Here is a 4,875-nt window from a genome sequence, read left to right as displayed (position 1 = left end):
TGTGGGAGGGCCCGTCTGGAGGGGCCTAGGTGGCCCGGCAGGGCTGAGTACGGCAGCAGCGGCTCTACCCGGGCTCCCTGAGTGCCGCCTTCTGAGCGGAACATCTGGAACTGTGGCTCTCAGAGTGGCCAGGCCCTGGCGAGGAGCCCACAACCCCATCTGCTGCCAGGACAGGGTGCCCAGTGAGGAGGCAGGGAGCAGGCCCGGAACCACCCGCACCTGACCGGTGACAGCACGAGGGAGGGCAGGCCGCTGGGAAGTCACGGGACAGGACGGGCAGCATCCAGGGGAGGTGCCAGGCGCCTGCAGGTTGGTCTGCTCCGCCTCCGCGAGAGGAGAGGCAGGCCTGGCTGGTTCTCGGAGGAGGGTCTGGGCCGAGTGGAGGCAGGAAGAGGGAGGCACGGCCTTGAGCAGCCCCCCTGCTCCCTGGCAGTCACATGGCCCTGCACTGGGAGAACGGACCATCTTAAGATGAGCCCTGGGTGTTGGGGGAGGTGAGCCCTGGGTGTCGGGGATCCCGTCTAACGTGGTCCGGGGTGGACAGCACGGTGGGGGCGAGGCTGATTAGGGTGCCGAGGCTGCCCAGGGAGAGGGTGATGGCGCATTGTGGGTGTCTGAACACCAGCGTGCCAGGGGACCGTGTGGGTGGCTGCCACCCCCTCCTCCCCCCCCAGGAAGGGGCCACATTGTTCCCACATTGCAGATGAGTATGTGGTGGCCGCAGAGGGCGTGGTAAGTGGTGAAACAGCCCTGTTGCCTGGAAGGCTCAGCCCTTGGCCCTGTCCCACCGCCCACTCCTTAGGGTTTTAACAGATGGGCCCTGTCCTCTTACCCATGTGTGGACACCTCTCTCCTGGCCCGCAGTCTGCATGGGTCACGGACCTCCCCACCCCACCCTCTCAGAGAGGCCAGCCTGGACCTCACCCACTGCAGCTGACCCTTCGCCATCCCCCAGGGACGGTCTCCCCACTAGACTGAGCTCCCTGAGGGCAGCCTGGGCCTGCGAGGCTGGGTGATTCCACAGGTCACCCCCAACTTCCCTCCCTCTGCCCCCCCCCTCCCGCTGTGGCCTGGGTGGCTGAGCCACTGGCGGTCAGCATGGCCACACCACTTTGGTGGCCCGGACAGGCCTCCGGCCTCGGTTCTCCCCCGAGACAGGGGGGGTCAGGCTGGAGCCGGCCCACACAGCTCTGGGGCACACAGTCGCCCCTGCCCTGAGCCACGGGGCCTGTCCCAGGCCTTGCTCACCGCTGTCTCTGTGTCCCCAGGATCTGCGGCACCTCGTCTCTGACAGCTGAGGAGGTGATGGGTGGCAGGGAGAGGACCCCTTAACCCCGGGCAGGGGTTGCCACCACGTGTGCTGGGTCAGTGGGTGTCTGGTTGCTGGTGACTGGCCGGGCTTGGGTGGCTTGTGGGGTGCGGGGACCCAGGGCTCAGAACCACGTGCTGTGTCCTGGGTGGGAGAGCCCAGGGTCTGAGGACAGCTGAGGGGGGCGAGGTTCCCGGTGTGAAAGAGCCGCTGGAGGCTGGGGCGGGAGCCAGGTGCACGAGCTGACGGCCGAGGCAGGTGACAGGTCCCCGAGGCAGGTAACAGGCTCGCTGTCCATCTCGGGGGGCCAGTGAGGCAGGTAACTGCTCCCCCAGCTTGTCCATCTCACATCCTCTCATCCGGCCTCAAAAAACAAACTTTGCTGCCGCATCCGAAAACGGATTGTGGTTTGGGCCCCGTGTTTCCCAGAGCTGAACAAGGCTGACTCGACTGCCTGGGTTCCGGGTCCGTCCCCCGGGAAGGCCTGGCCCCTCCCCTGCACTCCCTCCGGCCACGTTCGGTGCACTGATGGGACGCTGGGCGCTCCCGCACCTGCAGGATGGCCGGGCAGGAACCTCACTCTGCTGGTCCCACGCTGGGCCCAGGGCACCGTGGCTCCCGGAGGCGAGGGCGTTGATGCCTGTCCCCCCAGGGTGCCCGGCACGTGAGGCCCCACCCAGCCGACTTGGCTCACAGATCAGCCTCTGAATTAGGCGAGTGTGTTTGGCAATTGGCTGCTTAATTGTGTGATTAGAACGAGTTGAGTGAGTTGTTTGCCCTGAGTCACAGTGAGAGAGCTCAGAGCGGCCTCGCTAACTCGGTCACATGCCGGGACGGGCTGGGCTCGGTGTCTCCGGAATGTTCTCACTGTTCCCATCAGATCTGGGAGCAGCCACGTCTCCACCGCAGGAGACGAGTTCAGAGCAGGGTGTCCGTCCGGAACGGAGTTCTGTGGTTCCGTTCGTGGGACCCTCGATGGGCTTTGCAGGCTCGCCGCGTCACGAAGGCGTCTCGGCCGTACCCACCCCACGCTTCCAGCTTCCAGGACGTGGGGCGTCGCGGGGGCCACGCCGGCTCCTGCCTGTGGTGGCGCTTTCAAACCTTGGCAATAAGAAGAGCCTGTGATGACCTATTTATAAAGTATTCCAGAAGCACATGGATGTTGTCCTAAATTCTGTAATTAGAGGAGATGAGACCGATTCCGGGATTATTTTTGTGCACAACATAACCTAATCAGAGCTCTCTGCTTGTACGGTTTTTGTTTTTAATGTTTTTATTGTTTTTTAGGTAGAGAAGAAGGGAGAGGAAAAGGGAGAGAGAAACATCAGTGATGAGAGAGAATCAGATCGGCTGCCTCCTGCACGCGCCCCACTGGAGATCGAGCCCACAACCCGGGCGTGTGCCCTGACTGGGAATCGAACTGGTGACCTCTTGGTTCCCGGGTCGATGCTCAACCACTGAGCCACGCCGGCCAGACTCTCCTTGCACGTTTTTTAAAAAGAAACCGTTTTAGCCCTGACCGGTTTGGCTCAGTGGATAGAGCGTCAGCCTGTGGACTGAAGGGGTCCAGGTGCGATTCCGGTCAAGGGCATGTACCTTGGTTGCCGGCACATCCCCAGTAGGGGGTGTGCAGGAGGCAGCTGATCGATGTTTCTCTCTCACTGATGTTTCTAATTCTCTATCCCTCTCTCTTCCTCTCTGTAAAAAAATCAATAAAGTATATTAAAAAAAGAAAAAAGAAACCGTTTTAACAAAAAGATGAAAGGAGTTGACTTGCCTGCAGTGTTCTCAAACGCCTGGCGGGGATGTGTCCGCACCACATGGGACCTTGCTGACCACGTGACCTGCTGACCTTTCTTGGATTCTTCCCGGGAGGCCATGGGCACCCCCGCCCAGCTCTTTCTCCCTCGACCCGGGGCTCAGCCGGAAGCTGGCCTGGGGGCAGGTGGCCTGGGTCTTGAGGTGAGGCACGCACAGGGATGCCTCCGGCGGGGAGGATGGCTCGTTGCTCTGTCCACTTCGCACATGTTCTGCGAGCACCTGTTAGCCGTGGCCCGCCGCCCCGCAGGGCAGATGTGGCGAGCGGGTGTGGTGCCAGCGTTGCCGTAAGTGGCTGAGTTGCCACAGCAGCAGTAGTGGGTTGGGGGGACTTTAAGGGAGGGGAATTGTGGGCCGAATCTTTTTCTTTTTCTTAAATCCTCACCCGAGGTTATGTTTAGAGAGAGAAACATCCACCAGTTGCCTCCCGTACTCGCCCTGAGTGGGGATCGAACCCCAGCCTTTCCGTGTATGGGGCGCCGCTCCAACCAACTGACCCTCCAGCCGGGGCCTGAGTCTTTTTCTTTTTTAAAAATATGTTTTTATTGATTTCAGAGAGGAAGGGAGAGGGAGAGAGAGAGAAACATCACTGGTGAGAGAGAATCACGGATCGGCTGCCTTCCGTGCGACCCACACTGGGGATGGAGCCCACAACCCGGGCACGTGCCCTGACCGGGAATCGAACCGTGACCTCCTGGTTCATAGGTTGACGCTCAACCATGAGCCAAGCTGATAGGCCTTTTTCTTTCTCTTCATTGTTTGGACCTCAGGGCTTTGAGCTGGCTTAGTCTCGCATGTGCCACCGCTGGTCCCAGACCCTGTGGTCTGTGCTGAGTGATTTTTAATGAACAGCCCCCTGAGCTCCCACCTCCCGCTCCCTGTGGCGTGGCCTGGCCCCGTGTCTCCTCCTGCGCGCCGTTCTCCAGCCCACACCGCACTGTGGTGCTGCCATGGCGTCATGCATCTGCTCGCGGGGGCGGGTCCCCTCCCTGACCCCTCCGTGGGATTGGATCTTGAAGGACTGGTCGAAGTGGGCAGGGTCGGGGGCCAGAGATGATCAGGAACATTCTAGGCCAGGGCAGGTCGGAACGCTGACAGGCCAGGGACCAGGTGTGTCCTGGGATGGGAGGGTGTTCCGGAGAGACCAGGAGTGGCCAAGGAGCGCTGGGCAGAGGCTCCCGTGGGTGCTGAGGAAATGGGGGGGGGGCTGGGGGGGCCTCAGGTCTTTCCAGAAGTTTCAGGTGTGGAAATGGCCCTGGCGGGGAGATGCTGGGACGAGGTCGGTGCTGGAGGTGGGGGCTGGGGCCGACCTGGCCCTGAGTGAGGGCCTCTCCCAGGGACTGGAGGGGGAGGTGTGAGGGGCGGCCTGGAGCGTCCGGGAGGCTGGGAGTGGCCGTGTGAGGCAAAGCAGCGAGGGCAGCAGGCTCCATGCCCTTCCGCGCGGGGCCCCCAGACCAGGCCCAGACAGAGGTGCCCTTCGGCCCAGAGCTGAGGCACTTGCAGGGCACCTGGAGGGGAGGCGGCGGCAGGTGCCCAGGGAGCGTATTGGGAAACCAGCCGGAGGCGGAGCGCGCGCCCACGGGGAGCCGGGCTCGGGTTTCCAGGGTGACCTGGGAGGTGATGTGGGAGGCTGGCCGTGGGGACAGGTTTTTCATGTGGCCGCCTGGAGGGGTGTCCTGGGCGCGGATCGGCTCTGCTGCCCCCTCCAGGCGGGATGGGGAACCTCCCTCCGCAGCCTGCCAACCTGC

This window comes from Myotis brandtii, unplaced genomic scaffold (assembly GCF_000412655.1).
Source record: "Myotis brandtii unplaced genomic scaffold, ASM41265v1 scaffold952, whole genome shotgun sequence".
Lineage (NCBI taxonomy): Eukaryota > Metazoa > Chordata > Mammalia > Chiroptera > Vespertilionidae > Myotis > Myotis brandtii.
Note: the sequence above shows the minus strand (reverse complement) of the source record.